This window comes from Pyrus communis, chromosome 2 (genome assembly GCF_963583255.1).
Source record: "Pyrus communis chromosome 2, drPyrComm1.1, whole genome shotgun sequence".
In the NCBI taxonomy this organism is placed as follows: domain Eukaryota; kingdom Viridiplantae; phylum Streptophyta; class Magnoliopsida; order Rosales; family Rosaceae; genus Pyrus; species Pyrus communis.
In genome coordinates this window covers 27,061,495-27,083,856 of record NC_084804.1, presented here as the reverse complement: position 1 = coordinate 27,083,856, position 22,362 = coordinate 27,061,495, and the positions used below count along the sequence as shown (strand labels likewise).

Below are 22,362 nucleotides of genomic sequence, written 5' to 3'. Positions count from 1 at the left end.
CGTCCATCTACCTTGCTCCATATGCAAGATATCCATTCCATGCCCAAATCTGCTCCAAAATGCACTTTTTTGCCAACTTTACCATTATGACCTACAAACACACGAAAATAGCTTAAAACACTATAATAAGTAGTAATTAGCTCACTAAATGCAAGGAAACAACATAGCTAAGTAGCATAAATATGCTCCTATCAGTGCCTCATCAAAACCTAGTTAGGTAGCAAAAACCCAGTGGGAAAATTGCTCCTTATCATAGGGAAAAAGAGTACATTAAGATCAAGTGAGTATACTTCTAGATACTCCCCTAAGTTCGACAGAACTTCCAAATGAGAACTACAAGCATTTCATATGAATAGCTAGGCATACCAATTCCTCGAACAAGCTTCTAGAAGGTTGACCTCGACAGTGATGTCGTGTAAAGGTCGGCAAGGTTGTCTGGGATTGGCTTGCATGACTTCAATCTTCTGATGCTTTGCTGATGTAGATGTAGACTTAATATGTCTTAGAGTGGACTTTGTTGATGTATCATGTCTTGGTCGAGTTGATACATGTGGCATAATCTTCATAGATCGTCTTTAGGACTCAACAATGGATGAAAACAGCAAGTACTTCGAATATACTCAACAAGAACTCCTAACCATGTCTCACATGTGGGGTAGTGAAGTGATGTGTGTCATGGAACATTTCGAAGATTTTGCAACTAAGGTCATATCGTGGACCTCCAAGATATTGCGATATCCATAATGGTAAAGACATAACCATTCTGGGATTTGCCTTGTGCGGGTTTGATAAGTGACCAGCATCAGCATAACAATAAGGCAAGTATCATTCTGAGGATCAAGGGTGTTAGATTTGCTCGGGATGCATTGGGATTAGCCCAAATTCGTAGTACCTTTTAGGGTAGTGGAAAAACGTCTTGAATACTAATTCAGTGGTTGCATGTAAGATCGGTGCTGCATCTTTACTAGTAGATCAACAACGAAGGAGATGTCCTATCTAACACAATAAGCTAAGTACAACAAAGCACAAAGTTGAACTTAGATATCGAATTTTGAGTTCCATAACCTCTTCAAGGGTCTGCTTTGCATATAGAGTATGGAAGATCATAGGTATACTCAAATGTAACACCTTCAGGTTGTAATTCAACTGGAAAACCAAAGTTTAGTTAGAACAATGCTTTAACTTTAGGTTAAGGTATAAACGATTTTTCCCAAGATCTTTTATCGCAAATTTCATCATTAGGTGCGAGGCAGTTTTATTAAGCTCTTCTAGAGTCTTAGTGAGATTCATGTCAATGACATGAACTGTAACTCTAGCAATTCAGAATATGGCTTCATAGCTTAACACACAAGGGCTTACTTCATATCCCTAATTGATCAAATAATCACTTAGACGGGTATAACACATTTGCCGGATTACTTTAATCCGTAAGTGAACACCTTTAACAAGTTAAGAGGGCATTTCGTGGTTTAGAACTATTTAAACCAGTCCATGTAATTCTTCGAGAACTTACATTTAAATCTCGGTATCAATATTCCATAAAGAAATACTAACCAATTCGTAATGCTGCAATCAATCACATGGCGTTTGAGAGAAACCTTGCGCCGTAAGGCATACATCATATCGCACTGTTTCATTCATCTCATTATGTTTCCTTTCCCACTTGTAATACAACAGGGTTACCTCAGGCAGTGTTCTCACTAATCAATGAAACACGGTTCGATATCATCGCTTTTCATTTATGTCGGTAGCTACCATATAAGTGCAAACATGATTGATAACAATCTCATTCCAATTCCATTAACTCATCCAAACTAGTATATGGGACCAAGAACTTCAAGTCTTGGGAGTAATCCAGATTAATCTCATGAGATGAAAATGATTTAAGGCAAGGATCGAGTATGGATTCATTGTTGCACCGTGACCATCTTTTTCTAGGGAAGTGAATCGTATGAACCGAGTGATCCGTCATGCTTCTGGCCAAGACATATTGATTGGCTATCAGCCGATGTACCAGACTGTTCAACATCAACGGCACACCCTTTAGGGATGTTGACTCGACATCTGTTAAGTACTTTTATCCTTGCAAGTTTGTTTGTAGTTGGTATATGATCTCGTCACTTTAGCAAGATCAGAGGAATATGTCTAGAGCAACATTTTGAAAGCTAGAATTCATCACACTTGCTGATCACACTTATGCGGTACAGGGATCGAGATGAGACATAGTGGGCAACATCCATGCAAATTTGCACCGTTCTATAGGAACGTTGACATTCTTATCTCCCCTTAATGGCAAGAAGACTGTCTCATTGAAGTAATAATCCATAAATGAGTGTTAAAGAGATCGCATGCAAAGGCTCTAAAGAGCTAGTGTGAAGGAGAATCATAATCGACAAAAATTCACAACCTTCTGTGATAACCCATATTGGTAAGTTGCGGCGACGCAACTTGGCACATTACATGCACACTCAAATGTATAAGTATGAAACGTCAGGTTCATACCCAGTAACCAACTTTAACGTTAAAATGGTTGGGTGGCAATTGATGTGTTACGAATGTGACACACAAATTAAACCCTATTTGTGACAATTGTAGTAATGATGTAAGTAGGGATCGTTCTAACCAGGGATTAACTAGGGGTGCTAATCTAATATAAATTGACTGAAAACACAAAAAATTAAACTTAAAGACTCTAATTAGACTACTATGACTCAAAACAGATTTGAAACACTCAAAACTGCCTAAAACAACCAAGTTGACTCAAACAGCCACTAAAACTTGATTTGGACGAATTTGAAAGTGCTTATGACTCAAAATACTTAAAAACACCAAATAAGACAGATTATAAAGACTAAGACTTAACAAAATATGGGGGGATTGTGTTTGGACGAAATTAAATTAAATGGACAGATTGTAAAGAAAACAGATTGTAAGACAAATTGTGATGAACCAATGGATGATGGAATAGCTAAGGGGTTCTTCTCCACACATGACATATATGCAACGTAAATCAATTTCCAGTTATCAATTCAATAAGTTATGAACCTCGACACTACAAGTTGATTAGGTCCGCTTAAATTAACCTTCAGATTTCCCTAGAATCATTGAATTGGATGAATATGCATCGCAACCAAATTATTCCTAACAAGTTCTCTATATGAACAACATGATAAAGACACAAGTTAGAATCATTACGTTCTTTGGAAATCATAAGCATCGACAAGGCATTTGTAACTATGAAAAGCATGCTACTCCTGCCAGGAATCTACTCAACACGATCATGACTAGTGACCTTCACTACTTGCGAATATAAATTCATAACGATTAGGTGAAACAAACTTATACCCTAGCACCAAATTCAAGCATGCAAATTAAGCGTGCACTCTCAATCAACATACAAGAATAAGTTCTAAATTAAACGGTTAAGCAAATTGTATTCACGACTTATGCAACGATAACTGGAAGTAATGAACTTATTTCACATATATAATCATGGTTTCGAATACACCCTTAGCCAAAACAAATTTAGCCAATCATTCTCAAAGCAAAACAAAGATTACATGAATTAGACATTGAAATATAAGATAGAATACACCTAAAATTGTTCAACAACTCAGAATGAAGAGCCAAACAATTGAGTGAATCTGTCTCATTTCCCTTGCTTGCGGCAGATTGGGTTGTGATGGTTTCTAGGTTGTTTTGATGATGTAGAATGGATTTTGGGGTGTTTAGAGGCACGGCAAGGGATGTAGGTTGAGTATGGATGAGTATTTGATGGTTGGAAGGTGGTGGAGGACTCGGCAATGATGGTGGAAGAAGGTGGAGCGGCTGGTTGTGTTTCTAGGTTGTTTTGATGATGTTTTGGGATGAATGGATGTGTGTGGGAGTAAATGGACGAGTTTTGGTGGTCAATCCCCTCTAGGGTTCGGCCAAGGGCTGATTATATGTGTTTTGGGAAGTTAATAACATACCTAATTGAGTTATGATTCAAATTTGCTAGTCTAAATAGAAAAGGTAAGTGAATAAAGTCCAAATAAAATCAGAAAATGGGGATGCACGAATTTAAAACAAGTAAGGAATGTCCTTGCCTTGCAAGGAATCAGAAATTAGACCTCTTGCACAGCAAGGAAAGGGAATTTAAGGTAAGAAACGAAATTGGTACAAAAGAAGGAAGGAAAAGTCAATTCCTTGCAAGAAATCAGAAATTAGGACTTTAGGGAAAGTTTTAGAACTAGGAAAGTGAATTAAACTAGGAAATAAGAAATTGAAATCAGGAAACACAAGGGAAGGATGCGGCACAAAGCTTAGGGAAAGGTAAGGCACAAAGCAAGAGGTATTAGAATAAGGGAAAGGTCCTAACACATATGAAAAATAGGGAAGTTTACACAAAGAAAGGGAAACAACCTTCCTTGCACGGCAAGGAAGGGAAAGTTGCAAAGAACCTTTGTTTGTTGTCCAAGGGTGCTCAGGAGCCATCTTAAGTGCTAAAACTTAGAGCGTTCTTGATTTAGGAAAGGTCAACCAAAATAGGAAACTTTGGCTTAACTTTCCTACTTCAAGTAAGAATCCTTGTGTGATTAGGAATCCTCGTCCAACTAGGAATCCTCATGGGAGTGGGAAACCTCCTTCAATTTGGAAATCTTCTCGTAATTGGAATCCTCATCGTAGTAGGAATCCTTGCGACATCAACTCTTCAATTTCGTCCATTCCTTTTGCTCCAAGCATAAGCTATCCAATTTGTGCCCAAAAGTGCTCCAAAAGGCTCCAAAATGCATCATTTCGCCAAATACGTCTCATGAACCTGAAAACACACAAAAGAAGCTTAAAGAACTAAAATAACTAAGAATTAATAACATAAATGCACGAAACAAGCAAACTAAGTCGCATAAATATGCTCCTATCAAATTCCCCCACACTTAGCTTTTGCTAGTCCTCGAGCAAAACGGAAAAAAAAAAACAAAACCTAAACCTTCCAACAATGGTCTCAGGGATTCTTAATGCACACGACATGTTCAAGATCATTACTTACATAGATTTTAGTCATCCTTATGCTTAGGCACATACGTAATCCTAATCACTACTTACTAGTTCTCATTTAATCAATTTAAAACAACATTTGAATGTAGTAACATGCCTTAGAGAATTCACTTAATTCCTTACAAGATACTCTCTTATTTTCACACAGAATTTCTGATTACACACCCTACACTAAGTATATGTGAGAAGATTGATGTAAATATGAAACTAAACACTCACTTATGTTTATAACAAGGAAAGCACTTTTCTGGAATGTATATGAATATGATCTCACGAAAGGAATGCTACTAATTAGATGCAAGAACCAGGGACACCATATGCTTACATCAATTCCAAACTCCACATTATTGAAAACATAATGATCAAGATTGAAGCGTAAGGGTTGTAACGGGTTAAGGGTGATTGGCTAACAATGAAAGGTACGGATAACAAACGTTCTTTAAGCAATAGCAAGCAAAGTAATGAAATTTGACACTTAGAATCACTTATGATTGCAGAAACTCACTTAGACACACAAGGGGAGAATTCACACAACTCTTAGGGCCATATTCAACATTTTGGACCCTTTCTTCAACTACCACAAACATGTGAGCTTATTTTCACTTATTTCATACTCTTTTTCTTTCTTTTCACAACTTTTTCTTTTCTTTTTCTTTTTCCACGAATTTTTTTTTTCTTTTTATTTTCACTCATGCCTTATTTCTTTTCGTGGCATATCAACAGACACACACAAATTCCCCCACACTTGTTGTTTTGCATAATCGAAAGGATTCCCTCTAAGTCATGCTTACTATGCTTCAAGAACAAGGGTATGGGTGGTCCTAATCTAGGCTAGGTAGGGATGATATGGGTAAACAAAGAACAAAGGCTAACAATGGCTCAATGGGGGTCATGACCTATAATATATAGTGCATGGGTTGGCTGTTTGGTTGATGGCTTCACTACACACTTCATCTTGATATATATTATGCAATCAATAACATGCTTTGAATGGAATGGATGCAAGTTCTAGCATTTGGAACTAAGTGATGAAATGCCTTCTAATTAGCAACCAAGCAAGAATAATGAGATCATGCAACGAGTTTGAAAACAAGAATCACAGATTAATACTCTCCAAAGAATGTTTAAAGCTCAAGTCTCTCAGGGTTGTAATGTTATTCTAAGTTCCTTCCTTCAAGCATATTACAAAAACTTATTATTATTTTTTCTTTGGGATTAAACATGAATTCATAAACAACAACTATAACCAAGTATAAACCAAGAATATATCAAACTTCCATCCATGTTTATAACTCTCTTTCACAGCCATGCACATAAAAATCAAATCCTCATCATTGTGTTGGAAGGTATCCTAAGACACAAACACACAAAAACAAACACAAAACTGACTCTTTTTAGTTGTTTCAAACTGTTTTTCGGATTTTTTCAAAGTAACACATAAAAAGACTTCAAAACATGTTAAAAACACTTAAAACAGTGGGAAACAAGTTTAGACATGTTAGGTGGTAATACCATACGAATTTCATGCAAAAATAGCTCAAAACAGAATGTTACCCCCCTCTCCCCCCCCCCCCCCCCACACTTAAACTAAACATTGTCCTCAATGTTTTAGACTAAACTAACAGCAAAGGAACACATAAATAAACACATCTCACATAACATAAAGTAAGCAACAAAGGAAAAGTTTTAGGGATGCAAATCTGAGTTTGGAGCGATTCCTAAGTTCTTCCTTTGTTGATTGCATGGGTTGCCTCCCAAGTAGCGCTTTCTTTTACGTCTTGCAGCCGGACGATGCCACATTGATCAACCTTCATGGGAACCCACGTCATAGTGGGTGGTCTTCTCCACATCATGTTCTACAAAGCTCTCGTAGTAAGGCTTCAATCGATGCCCATTCACCTTGAACTCTTGACCTGTTTTGAAACTACGAACTTAGACTGCACCATGAGGAAAAACATTAGTAATAACAAAGGGTCCAATCCAACGTGAGTGTAACTTACCTGGAAATAGACGAAGACGAGAATTAAACAACAACACTTTCTGTCCAACAGAGAAGGACTTGGTGCGAATCATCTTGTCATGAAAGGCCTTTGTCTTTTCCTTGTAAATACGGGCATTCTCGGAAGCTTCATTCCGTATCTCTTCAAGTTCATTCAATTGAAGCTTACGATGAATTCCCACCTTATCTACATCCATGTTGAACTTCCTCACGGCCCAATGAGCCTTGTGCTCCAACTCCACAGGTAAGTGACATGGTTTGCCATAAACAAGCCAAAAGGGGGACATTCCTACGGGTGTTTTGTGGACGGTCCTATAATCCCACAATGCATCCTCTAACCTCAAGCTCCAATCTTTTCTTGTTGGCCCAACCGTCTTCTCAAGAATTTGTTTTATCTCCCGATTCGACACCTCGGCTTGCCCGTTTGTTTGAGGATGATAGGGTGTCGAAACCTTATGTGTAATGTTGTACTACTTGAGCAGTGCCTCGATTGTGCGATTACAAAAATGTGAACCTCCGTCACTTATAAGGACTCGAGGCATTCCGAACCTAGCAAAAATGTTAGACTTCACAAAATCTACAACCACTTTGGAATCGTTAGTACGGGTGGCTTTTGCTTCCACCCATTTGGAAACATAATCCACCGCCAACAAGATATAGAGAAAACCATGTGATGAAGGAAAAGGACCCATAAAATCAATTCCCCACACATCAAATATTTCAACAGAAAGTATAGGGTTTTGTGGCATTTGATCCTTAACACTTATATTACCCATTCGTTGACAACGATCACATGTAAGGCAAAATGTCCTAGCATCCCTAAAAATGGTTGGCCAATAAAACCCACATTCTAAGACTTTAAGGGCAGTGCGTTGGGTGCCAAAATGTCCCCCACATGCATATGAATGACAAAATGTTAAAATAGATTGAAACTCATATTCATTCACACAACGTCGTACAATCTGATCGGGACAAAATTTCCAGAGGTATGGGTCATCCCAAACATAAAACCTAGCATCCTTTTTAAGCTTATCACGTTGATTCTTATTAAGTGTGCTAGGGGTATGTTTAGACACCAAAAAGTTCACCAAATCTGCATACCAAGGCTCACTTACCTGGATAGACATTAATTGTTCATCGGGGAAGGTTTCAGAAATTGGCAATGCTTCCTCATGCACCATTCGACTTAGGTGTTCAGCCACCACATTCTCCACGCCCTTCTTATCCCGAATCTCAATGTCAAACTCTTGTAGAAGCAACATCCATCGAATTAGTCTAGGTTTGGCCTCCTTTTGCGTTAGCAAATACTTGAGAGCTGCATGATCAGTAAAAATAATAACTTTAGTACCAAGTAAGTATGATCGGAACTTATCTAATGCAAATACCACAGCAAGTAATTCTTTTTCAGTGGTTGAGTAATTTAATTGAGCATCATTTAGTGTCCTAGATGCATAATAAATAACATGAGGTTGTTTGTTCTTTTGCTGCCCCAAAACAGCACCAATCGCATAGTCCGAAGCATCGCACATCAACTCGAATGGAAGGCTCCAATCTGGAGGTGTAATAATGGGAGCCGAAGTGAGAGCCTCCTTTAAATGTTTGAATGCCGTGGAGCATGCATCATCAAACTCAAAAGCCACCTTTTTTTTGAAGCAATCGGCATAGTGGCTGTGCAATCTTGGAGAAGTCCTTTATGAAACGCCTATAAAAACCTGCGTGACCAAGAAACGAACGAACCTCTCTAACCGAAGTTGGAGAGGGTAAGTGATGAACAAGGTATACCTTAGATTTATCCACTTCAATGCCTTTTTCAGAAATAATATGTCCTAGAACAATACCTTGCTTAACCATAAAGTGACATTTTTCCCAATTAAGCACAAGATTCGTTTCAACACAACGTTTCAAAATTAAGGTCAGATTATTCAAGCAATGATCGAATGAATTACCAAACACGCTAAAGTCATCCATGAATATCTCAATAATCTTCTCCACATAATCAGAAAATATACTCACCATGCATCGTTGAAATGTCGCAGGGGCATTGCACAAACCAAATGGCATGCGCCTATATGCAAAGGTGCCAAAGAGGCACGTGAAGGTTGTCTTCTCTTGGTCCTCCGGAGCTATCATAATTTGGTTATATCCGGAATATCCATCAAGAAAGCAATAAAATTTATAACCGGCTAACCTTTCTAACATTTGGTCGAGGAATGGCAATGGAAAGTGATCCTTCCTTGTCATGGCATTTAACTTCCTGTAATCAATACAAACACACCAACCGGTCACAACACGAGTGGGTACAAGCTCTTGTTTTTCATTCTTCACCATCGTGACTCCAGACTTCTTTGGACCAACCTGCACGGGTGACACCCAACGACTATCAGAAATAGGATATATAACACCACCATCAAGCAATTTTATAACCTCCTTTTTCACTACTTCCAACATGGGTGGATTAAGGCGACGTTGAGCTTCACGAGATGGCTTGGCTCCCTCCTCCAAAAGGATGCGATGCATGCACGTGGTGGGACTAATGCCTTTGATATCTGCCAATGTCCATCCAATGGCAGATTTGTGCTCCTTTAACAGCCTTATCAACTTGTTTTCTTCTTGGGCCGTGAGTAAGTTAGATATGATGACAGGTAGTGTCTGATCTTCTCCCAAGAAAACATACTTCAAGTGACTAGGTAATGGCTTTAACTCAAGTGTAGGTGGCTGCACAATTGATGGAAGTAACTTGTTAGTCAAAACCGAATCTAAAATTGAGAGTGGAGACTTACCTGATTGTGAGGGTAATGACTCGAGGGCAGCGACCATTTCAATCACTTCACCACAAGGGGGCACGGCAATATGGTCAGATTGCATGCCGTGGGTTGCAAGAATTCCCCCACCCTCAATTCTTGCTCCTATGTCGTGCACTAAGGCTACCTCCAGTGCATCTTCGTTCATTTGATCCAAATTTACCTGTGCCAAAGAATCAACAATGTCAATAGCAAAACAAGAATGGTCCTCTATTGGATATTTAATGGTTTCAGAAAGATTAAAATTAATAATGTCCCCATCAAACTCCATGGTTAATGTTCCCGTAAACACGCCTATCTTTGTTCTTGCTGTTTTCATGAATAGACAGCCTAGCAAGATTGGCAATGATGGAGCATGGCTCGAATCCTCCATTTCTAATACATAAAAATCTGCAGGAAAGATAAGATGATTGACCTGCACTAAAACATCCTCAAGGACTCCCTTGGGATAAGCATTAGAACGATCGGCCAATTGAATTATAACGCCATCTTGTTTTAACTCACCAAGGTTCATAGATGCATAAATGGAATATGGCATGACATTAATAGAAGCACCTAAATCTAACATGCATTGTTCAAATCTAGTGTTTCCAATTATGCATGGGATAGTAAAGCTCCCTGGATCCTTACAATTTGGAGGTAACTTTCGTTGCAAAACTGCGGATACATTTTCACTTACTTTCACAACTTCTTTGTTTGAAATTCTTTTCCTGGTTGTGCATAACTCTTTTAAAAACTTTGCATACCTGGGCACTTGCTTAATAGCATCAAGTAAAGGAATGTTTACTTAGACTTTTAATTGAGGTTTTCCTTCTTCGTGCTAGAATATGTTTAGTATAATGGCACAAGTAAGGGTGTCGAATCCACAGGGACTAATTGGACCTATATAATCACTTGTTTTGCAAGAACTTTTTACTAGAGAAATAAAACTAATCAATGTAGGCAGATTTGTTGTTGTAACTTGAAAGCATAAGGAAATGAAGTAAACACAAATAAATGAATCAACAACTAATAAAATGAGATAGTACCAATGGAGATGAAGCTAGGGATTCGATTTTACCATTGCTAACCCAAGGCCATGTTTGTTAAATCAGTTTATACTCAGTCATCTACCTATTTCTTGAGTTTGTTTCACTTAGATATGATCAACCATATGATGTGTGGATTTGATCAAATGTCTCTAATCATGAGCCTAATTGTGATGTGCAACTTTGGTTCCTAATCAAGAATATGTAGTGCACAAGAAACTTTCACAAAACCAAAGGGAACACTCAGCAGGATGTCTGCAAAACATTCCCTTCATTCATTCACATATCCACCAAGATTATGCATGATGTGTGCTTTAGTCTTGGCTAAACAACCTGTGGTTAATTCAAATGATGATCAAGCATTAAAATCAACACACTAAGTCACAATTAAATCGGAGAATGAAACAAGAAATAGATAAATTAAATGAGAATTCTGAATTAACTACATGGCAATCTTGCAAGGCTACATCGAATCCCTAGAGAGAGATTAGTTACACTTCATGTTTACAAAAGGTTTGACATAAAAATATATAACATGAGTGAACATAGGATTAAGAAGAAAGAACCCTTGAAGCAAAACTGATGTTGAAATCCCTTAAGAGTTGCCTTCGGTGTTGGTGCTCCAAGTGTGTTGTAAATGAAGGTGGAGCGGCTAAGGTTGAATGGTTTCTGCAAATGGGAGAGTGTATGGAATGGAATGAAGCCGAGAAGAGATTGTGTAGAAATGGAATGGGAGCTTGTGGCAAAGGGGAAGATTGGATGTGTTTGTGGTGTCTTGTGTATGAAAATGAGATGTGATTTTTGTGTATGAATGCATGGGTTTTTATAGGGGGAATGGGAGAATATGTGGGTGATTGTTTAAGAGTGAATGTGGTTGTTATGATTGAGAGTGCATGTGGATGAAATAATGATGTAAAAAGAGCTAGGTTGTTGGTGTGTGAATGCATGTGTTGAATTTGTGATGCAATGATGAAAGAGTAAGTGCATGTGTGTGTGAATGGTGGTGCAATGATGAAAGAGTAAGTGCATGTGTGTGTGAATGGTGGTGCAATGATGAAATGATGAAGTAGGAAGGTGGAAATGCATGTGGCTAAGGGTTGTTGATTGGGCTAGAGGTTTTGCATGGCTCAAATGATTGTTTGATTGGGCTAGGCCCTTTGTTTTATGTCCAAAGTGCATACAAGGCTTTCAAATTCGTCCAACACTTTGGCTCCAAGCATATGCTATCCATTCCAAGCCCAATTTTGCTCCAAAATGCATCTTTTTGCTTCCTTAGCCATATGAACCTAAAAACACACGAAAATGGCTTAAACTACTAAAACAACTATGAATTAACAACATAGATGCACGAAAACAAGCTAAGTAAGTCGCCTAAATATGCTCCTATCAAATTCCCCCATACTTAGCTTTTGCTAGTCCTCGAGCAAAACAAAATAATAACAAATAAACAAAACGACACTAAACAAGTAAAACACAACCTAAACCTTCCAACAACCGTCTTAGGGATTTCCAATGCACATGACAAGTTAAAAATCATTATTCTCACAGATTTTAGCCATCTTTACACTTAAGTACATTCTTAATCATAGTCACCACATACTAGTTCACATTTAAGCAATTAAAACACATTTCAAATGTAGTAACATGCTTTAGAGAATTTACTTAATTCCTTACTAGAATGCACTCTATTTTCACACAGATTTTCTGACTACACACCCTACACTAGTTATATGTGAGAGATTGATGTAAACATGAAAGACTAGTATCTCACATATGTTATAACAAAGAAAGCATTTTCTGGATTTACAATAATGACATGAATATGATCTCATGAATGGAATGCTACTACTTAGAATGAGAACCAGTGATTCCATAAGCTCATATCAAATCCAAACTCCACATTATTGAACACATAACGATCAAGATAGAAGTCAAAGGGGTGTAACGGGGCTAGGGTATTGGTTAACAATGAAAGGTGAAGGATAAACAAACATTCTTAAAGCAATAGTGAGCAAAGTATTGAATTAGGCACTTAGAATTCCCTTTAGAGCGCGGAAAACAACTTTTAGACTAATAGGGGAAATTCAAACAACTCTTATTTTTCTTTTCTTTTTCATTTTTTTTTTCAATTTTTTTTTTTTTTTTTTTTTTTTTAGCCGTGCCTATGGCACAACAACTCTCATCAATAATCCTTTCCCCACACTTATTTTCTGCAACATATTAATCAAAAAGGAACTCATTTTCCGTCATGCTTACTATGCTTTAAGAACAAAGGCATGGATGGTCCTATTCTAGGCTAGGTAAGGATAACATGGGTTAACATAGAACATAGGCTAAACAAGGCTCAAAGGGGTTAAAACTTACAACAAATACGAAATATGGGAAGTAAGGCTATTTGGCTATGGTGGCAACTACACAACTTTATCTTGATATATGTTATGCAATTCAATGCTTTGAATGAAATGGATATAAGTTCTAGCATTTAGTTCTAGCATGATACAATTGCATTCTAAGTAGCAACCAAGCAAGGAATAATGAGATCATGCAGCAACTTTAGAAAACAAAGAATCACAGAAAATAACTCTCCAAAGAATGTTTAGGCTCAAGTCTCACAAGGTTGTAGCGTTTGTTTGAGTTCCTTCCTTCAAGCATGTTACAAAAACGAATTTTTCTTTTATGATTGCATGTGAAGTCATACATTATAACCATAACCAAGCATATACCAAGAGTAAATCAAACTTTCATCCATGTTTATAACTCTTTTTAACCGTCATGCAATTACAAACCAAATCCTTATCATTGTGTTGGAAGGTACCCTAAGACACAAACACACAAAAATGACTCAAAACACTCTTTTTAGGCTTTTCAAAACATTTTTTTCAAATTTTTATGTGATTTTCGGAGTTATAAAACAAAACACACTAAAACACTCTAAAACAATTTAAAAACACCTTAAAACAGCAAGGAACAACATTTGAAGTTATGGGTGATAAAATCCCACGAATTTGCATTAACAACATTAGTTACCCCCCCCACACTTAAATCAAACATTGTCCTCAATGTTTTAAGCATAGATTCACACAAAACATAAGTAAACACACAAAAAGCACTTAAACATACTAAACATGGCAAAATGTAATTAACAAAGAGAAGAGTTTAGGGACGCAAATCTGGTTATGGAGTGTAAATTCCCTCTTCTCCTTGGTGATTGCATTGAGGCATTGATCTTGGTGATTCCACAGGCTTTCTCTTGAACTGGTTTCCGCCCATCGTTGATTTTCCTTTGTGCTACATAATCTTGAACTGGGCAGCAGGATTCTTTTGGTCTTCCCGGAAGGTCTGAGCTTACCCCTTTTATCTGTTTCTTTGTTCAATCTTTGCAGGAGTGGTCCCTTCTCTGGAAGTGTATCAACCGTTGAAGATGACTACTCGAGAGCAATGCTAGGTAAGCAATCAGGAATAGATTCCAGGCAGTTGGCTCCATAACAGAAGACTGACTCTAAGTGCTGGCTGATTGCTTCTTTCACTTTGCCATGCGAGTAAGAACAAGGACAAAGAAAAAGACAGGGAAAGAGCATGATATGAGATACTTTTGCTTTTGACCTTGATGATATGAGATACCTTTGCTTTTGAAGAAGCGGTGAATGAATCAGCACACTTCAATCCGCCGTTTCCTCCTGGGTCATCTGTACTCCAGGCATCCGGTATCATCTTTGGGGAAGAAGAAAGAATTGAGTATTTCGAAAGACTTTGCTGGGAGTGCGCCCTCAGAGGTGAGGGAGAGTTGGGCATTTTCTTCAGGTTTTCCTTGCCATAAAAGATGAAGGTCGACATATATAGAGATAATAACAAGTGGTGGTACCATTCTTTTACCCTTGTCGATAGACGTTTTGATCCCGCAAATCCGGCTTTTTGAAATATTGGCGCCTCTTCGATTTTTGAGCAGGCGCCCCTTCGATTTCTGAACGACGCCCCTTCGCTTTCTGAATGACACGTGGTAGTGCAGATGCGGCTCCTTTTGACAAAGCTGCACGCGTCTTCTGAAAAGCAGAGAAAGCGTCGCCGGACTTTGCGCCTGTCGGCTAAAGATGTGTAGTTGTGATGATGGCCTCCACGTGTTTTCTGAAAAGAAGAAATCTTTTGACAAAGTTGAACACGTCTTCTGAAAAGCCGAGAAAACGTCGCCAAAATTACGCCGGAAATTCCGGCTTTTTGAATCGGTGGACGCGTCGCCTTGGCTTTTTATAAAGGTATCGATCACCGCCAACAAACACACACTGAAGATTTCCCATTCTTGAAAATTGACTCCGGCCCTTTGAAATTTAACTCCATCCCTTCTCTTTGAACACTTTTGAAAAATGGCAAACCCATCGAACCTTAGCTTGGAATTGAGCCTTAGCAGTGATACGGGCGCGCCGCGTCAAGGTAACGTATGGCGCCCTTCTTTCTTATCTTCTAACGGTCTTCTTACAGGTGAAGACTCCGTGATGCAGGACGCCACAACAGCTACAATAGTAGCTAGGAACCTCCTCACTCCAAAAGATAGTAGGCTGCTGTCAGGACGGTCCGATGAGTTGGCCGTTCAAGAGTCCCTCGCACTTAGTGTTCAGTGTGCGAGTTCCGTGTCCAACATGGGCCAACGCCTGCTTGCCCGCTCCTGTCAGGTGGAATCATTGATGGCAGAGGTGGAAAGTCTTAAACAAGAGATCCAGCAGCTTAAGTACGAGAATAGAAGTTTGCATGTGCTTGCAAATAACTATTCGTCGGGCATGAAGAGGAAGCTTGATGAGCTGCAAGAATCTGAGGGTCGAATTCACAATGACTGTCAAAGGCTTGCGGCTTATCTCCAGAGGCACCTTTTTCCTGGGTCATCCAGCGCTTGGCCAAGTATTGAGGCCTGGAATGCTCTAGCTCCGATGGCTTCCGCTCCGATGCCTCCCGCTTCTATGCCTCCCGCTTCTATGCCTTCCGCTCCGACGCCTCATAGTGGGGCTTCACGTAAACAACCTTTGTGAAGCTCCATCTTTCTCCATGTTTATTTTTATTCTTTTTTTTTTTTTGTTTTTTTTTTAATCAAATCAAACGGCATGGAATTGATCTTTGAATGGAGGGTGATACTTGAAATGATCCGGTAATGGTTTAAATTCTAGAGTGGATGCCTGAATCATTAACAACATATTAGTATAAAAGAAAATTGAAATTCGGGGAGGCGGCTTACCTTTGTGCTCCGACATGAACTTACAAATAAACACCCCCTCGAAAGTTATGACATGTCCCGTGTCATAAAACCCTTTTTCAAAGCAACCCAATAGTTTGTCTACAAACATAGCCCTCATATACATTCGTGTAAGCAAAAACACACTTAACCACAACTAACACAAGGCAAGTAGGCAAAGAATATGGAATGGTGACAACATAAACACAAAATGAGGAAAGAACACAAACCACACTAGGTTGCCTCCTAGTAAGCGCTTTATTTAATGTCTAGGCAAGACATGGTAGCTTGTTCACGGTGTTGTAAACTCAAGAAAATCTACAACTTGATAAACTTGCTCTTCCTCCACTTTCTCCAAATATGGTTTCAATCGCTGCCCATTGACTTTAAAAGAGGTGCCATTCTTCATGTTCTCTATCTCCACAGCTCCGTGGGGAAATGTTTGCAGCACCTTAAATGGTCCCACCCACCTAGACTTCAATTTACCTGGAAAAAGTCTCAAACGTGAGTCATACAACAGTACTTTCATACCTTGGTGAAACTCCTTCCGTAGGATGGCCTTGTCATGATAGAGCTTAGTCCGTTCCTTGTAGATTTTGGCATTCTCATATGCTTCATTTCTGAGTTCTTCCAACTCATTAAGTTGGAGCTTCCTTGCTATTCCAGCATCCTTGTAATCAAAGTTGAACTTCTTGATGGCCCAATATGCACGGTGTTCAAGCTCCATTGGCAAATGACAAGCTTTCCCAAACACAAGGCGATAAGGACTCATGCCAATGGTGGTTTTATATGCTGTTCTATATGCCCATAGTGCATCATTCAACCTCAGTGACCAATCCTTCCTTGTAGGGCTTACGGTCTTCATCAAAATGTTATTGATCTCCCTATTGCTAATCTCCACTTGTCCTGAGGTTTGAGGATGGTACGGGGTTGCCACTTTGTGGTTGATGTTGTACTTCTTCATCAAGGATTCAAAGGGTTTGTTGCAGAAATGGCTGCCACCATCACTAATAATAGCTCTTGGGGTTCCAAACCTACAAAAAATCACATCTTTAAGAAAATTCAAAACAACCTTATGATCATTAGTTATTGTAGCAATGGCTTCAACCCATTTGGATACATAATCTACTGCCACTAATATGTATAAGTAACCAAAAGAGGATGGAAATGGTCCCATGAAATCGATTCCCCAAACATCAAAGAGCTCCACCACCAAAATGTTGTTCAATGGCATCTCATTTCTTCAGCTAATGTTCCCCATTTTCTGGCACCTATCACACTTAGAACAAAAATCAAAAGCATCTTTGAATAAAGTAGGCCAAAAGAAACCAGATTGTAAAACCTTTAGAGATGTCTTTTTGGCACCAAAATGTCCTCCACATGCCAATGTATGGCTGAACATTAGAATGCTTTGTTGCTCACTCTCTGGGACACACCTCCTAATGATTTGGTCAGGGCAATATTTAAACAAATATGGTTCGTCCCAAACGTAGTGCTTTACCATGGCAAGGAACTTCTTTCTTTCCTAAAAAGAAAGGTCATTTCTAATTATACCACAAACAAGATAATTAACAAAATCAGCATACCATGGTTCTTTTTCTTGAATAACAAGGAGTTGTTCATCTGGAAATGATTCATTTAGAGGCAAAGGTTGTCCAACTCCATGGTTTTCATTGAGCCGTGACAAATGGTCAGCCACAACATTATCACTTCCCTTCTTATCTCGAATTTCCAAGTCAAACTCTTGTAGTAAGAGTATCCATCTAATTAAGCGTGGCTTAGCATCCTTTTTTGTCATCAAGTACCTAAGGGCTGCATGATCAGAAAACACAATAACTTTAGATCCAACAAGATATGACCGAAACTTCTCTAAGGCAAAAACAATAGCAAGCAACTCCTTTTCAGTTGTGGAATAGTTAAGTTGAGCATCATTTAGAGTCCGGCTTGCATAGTAGATCACGTGTGGGAGCTTGTTCACCCTTTACCCTAAAACTGCACCAATAGCATAGTCAGAGGCATCACACATTAGTTCAAAAGGTAAAGACCAATCTGGTGCCATAATAATAGGGGCCGAGGTTAATTCATGTTTCAAAGTATTGAATGCATCCATACAAGCTTTATCAAAATGAAATACAACATCTTTAGCTAACAGATTGCATAATGGACGAGTGATCATTGAAAAGTTCTTAATGAAACGACGATAAAAACCCGCATGTCCCAAAAAACTTCTTACTCCCTTCACAGTTGTGGGAGCTGCCATATTGGTGATGATGTCAATTTTGGCTTTGTCCACCTCCATTCCTTGGCTAGAGATTACATGCCCCAACACAATTCCTTGTTTCACCATAAATTGGCACTTTTCCCAATTGAGAACCAAATTTGTTTCCTGACATCTTTGAAGTACTAACGAGAGATGGTTAAGACATTCATCAAAAGAGGAACCAAACACTGAAAAGTCATCCATAAATACCTCAATGAATCTTTCTACCATGTCAGAAAAGATTGCCAACATGCATCTTTGGAATGTTGCTGGAGCATTGCAAAGTCCAAAAGGCATTCTTCTATATGCAAATGTGCCAAACGGGCAAGTAAAGGTAGTTTTCTCTTGATCCTCCGGAGCAATTGCAATTTGATTGTAACCTGAGTAACCATCAAGAAAACAATAGTGTGAGTAACCTGCCAATCTCTCAAGCATTTGATCTATGAAAGGCATAGGAAAGTAATCTTTTCTAGTGCTAGAATTCAACTTCCTGTAATCGGTGCAAACACGCCAACTAGCCGTCGGTTTTGTGGGCACAAGCTCTTTGTTTTCATTCTTCATCACCGTGATTCCCACCTTCTTAGGTACCACCTGAATAGCACTCACCCATTTGCTATCAGAAATGGGATATATGATCCCCACATCTAACAACTTCAACACTTCATTCCTCACAACTTCCTTCATGTGTGGATTGAGCCTCCTTTGTGGTTCACGGGTTGACTTTGCTCCTTCTTCCAAAAGAATCCTATGCATGCACATGGTAGGGCTTATTCCCTTGATATCTGCAATAGACCAACCAATAACTGATTTGAACTCTTTTAACACCCTAATTAGTTTATCTTCTTCATTTGGGGTGAGGTCAGAAGTTATGATAACTGGAAGAGTTTCAAATTCAGCTAGATATGCATACTTTAGATGTGGTGGAAGTGGTTTAAGTTCAAGTTTTGGTGCCTTAACAGTGGAAGGGGTTAAATGTGACCTCGATGGTTCTAAAGGCTCTAAAAGAGGTAAAATATTCAAAGGATACGGTGCCAATGCTTCCAAGGCAGCTACCTCTTCCATGAGTGCATCTTCTTCATCAAACTCATCTTGAGATTGACTCAAAACAGTTTGTAATGGTTCATTAGATTGTGCCTGCAAGAACTTAGAGAAAACAAGCGAATCAAGCACATCAATGGCATAACAATCAAGAGATGAAGAAGGATGTGAAAGAGACTCAAACACTTTGAATTGAACGGTCTCTCCTAGCACTGTCATAGTGAGGAGTCCATTTTGCACATCAATGATGGTCTTGGCCGTGGCCATAAACGGTCTCCCAAGCAAAATAGGCAATTCTCGGTCATGTATAGGAGCTTCTTCCATGTCCAACACTACAAAATCCGCAGGCAAGATTAGTTTATCAATTTGAACTAGAATATCCTCTACTATACCTCTTGGATATTTCACGGATCTGTCCGCAAGTTGTAATGAGATGGTGGTGGCTTTCAATTCCCCCAAACCTAGTTAAAGGTATACGGAATAAGGCATTAAGTTGATGCTAGCACCTAAGTCAAGCATCGCCTTCTCTACCTTCTTGTCTCCTATGGTGATGTTGATAGAAAAACTTCCTGGATCCTTGAGCTTTGGTGGAAGTTTTCTTTGCAACACGGCACTTACATTCTCGAACACCACTACCTTCTCATGTGGTCCATACTTCCTTTTGTAGTTGTTTAACTCTTTGAAGAACTTCCCATAAGCTGGCATGTTCCTAATGACATCAAGCAAAGGTAAGTTAACATTCACCTTACTTAGAATATCAAAAATCTCTTTAAATGACTTATCCTGCTTGCTCTTGGCAAGTCTTCCAGGGAATGGTATTGGTGGAGTGTAAGGTTTCTCGGCCTTGTGAAGATTTGGTGCTTCAAACGAGGGAGTAGCATGGCTTGGTTCCTCATTTGGTTTCTCATTTTCTCCTTGAGTAACCCCTGCATTCACATGATCAGATTCATTAGTAACTTCATTGCCAACTCTATTATTGATAACCTTACCACTTTTAAGTGTAGTGATTGCTTTGGCTTGCTCTTGGTTCCTTTGGAGTATCACAGGTTGGCTTGGAAACTTTCCAACCTCTCTTTGGCTCAAGGCATCTGCAATCTACCCCAATTGTGTCTCCATTTTGGTTAGAGCCGCCGAATGTTGTTGGAGAGTGCTATTGGTGGTTTGTTGGAATTGCAAGGTATTTTGGGCTAACAATTTAACCGTATCCTCAAGAGTAGGTTTTGGTTGGAAGTTTTGGAATTGATTGTTGTTCTTCCACGAAAGATTGGGATGATCTCTCCAACTTGGGCTATATGTATTGGAATACACATCATTCCTTGGCCTTTGATTGTAAGAATTCATGAGGTTCACTTGCTCTTGGACATACTCGGGGTAAGCCTCCCTAGATGGACATTGATGAGTAAGGTGGCTTGGTATGTTGCAAATGGCACACACTTCACTTGCTTTTGGCACCATGTTGAGCACGGATTCAAGCTTCTTTTCTAGGTTAGCTACCTGCAAAGAAAGATCATGATTAGAGCTTGTTTCATATACTCCAACTCTCTTACCCCTTACATCTTTGTGTTGAGTATTAGATCCCAACATCTCATAAATGTTATATGACTCTTGAGCATTCTTTTTCTTCAAAGCTCCACCTGCTGCATTATCAACAGTTGATTGACATGTTTGGGTTAGTCCATCGTAGAAAATTTGCATTTGTAAGTGAAGAGGTAACCCATGGTGTGGACATTGCAACAAAAGGCCTTTAAAGCGCTCCCAACACTCATTGAAAGGTTCTCCATCATCTTGTTTGAAGTTGAAGATTTGTCCCCTTAATGTGGCTGTCTTTTGAGTGGAAAAGAACTTTTCCAAAAACTTCTTAGCCACGGCATCCCATGTGGTGAGTGAACCAGGTACTAGAGTCATTAACCAACCCTTGGCCCTATCTTTCAAGGTGTAAGGGAACACTCTCATCCTCAGATTTGCTTCACTTACTCCCTGTAAAGGTAAACCACTCACAACATTGTAAAATTCTTTAATATGAGCTAAAGGATCTTCATTAGGTAAGCCATAAAAAGAAGGAAACATATGGAAATGTGAAGATTTAAGATCATAGTTTCTAGCTTCTGTGGGCAGCAAGATGCATGAAGGTGAATTTGGTATGATTGGTTGAGCAAAATCCTCCAAAGCTCGAAGATCATCTTGGTCGCCCGCCATCTCTTCTTCTCTTTCCCAATTAAAGTGCTCCGATCCTTCACTTGTTGGACTAGACGGTTTCCCTTCCTCTTCTTCACGGACAATGGAGGAACTTGTTGGCACAAAGCTTTCCAAAGTGTTGCCCTTTAACCGTTCAATTCTTTGGCCTAATTCAGCAAGTCTATTTGACATATACTACCTGAAACAAGATAAAACAAGTTTAATAAAAATCAGAAATCTACTTAAAATGAAAAGAACAAGGTTTAATATCAAAACAAGCAATTATAAGGGACTGAAATCAGTCCCCGGCAACGGCGCCATTTTAATTGAGGTTTTCCTTCTTCGTGCTAGAATATGTTTAGTATAATGGCACAAGTAAGGGTGTCGAATCCACAGGGACTAATTGGACCTATATAATCACTTGTTTTGCAAGAACTTTTTACTAGAGAAATAAAACTAATCAATGTAGGCAGATTTGTTGTTGTAACTTGAAAGCATAAGGAAATGAAGTAAACACAAATAAATGAATCAACAACTAATAAAATGAGATAGTACCAATGGAGATGAAGCTAGGGATTCGATTTTACCATTGCTAACCCAAGGCCATGTTTGTTAAATCAGTTTATACTCAGTCATCTACCTATTTCTTGAGTTTGTTTCACTTAGATATGATCAACCATATGATGTGTGGATTTGATCAAATGTCTCTAATCATGAGCCTAATTGTGATGTGCAACTTTGGTTCCTAATCAAGAATATGTAGTGCACAAGAAACTTTCACAAAACCAAAGGGAACACTCAGCAGGATG

At 38.9% G+C, this 22,362-nt stretch overlaps 1 non-coding gene across 1 annotated transcript; it reads left to right on the top strand.

The window, feature by feature from the left end:
• Positions 1-21,089: 21,089 nt before the first annotated feature.
• On the top strand, positions 21,090-21,200 carry LOC137727177 (small nucleolar RNA R71). Its single transcript, XR_011067747.1, has one exon. It is a non-coding gene; the product is annotated as a small nucleolar RNA R71 (small nucleolar RNA).
• The last annotated feature ends 1,162 nt before the right edge of the window (positions 21,201-22,362 follow it).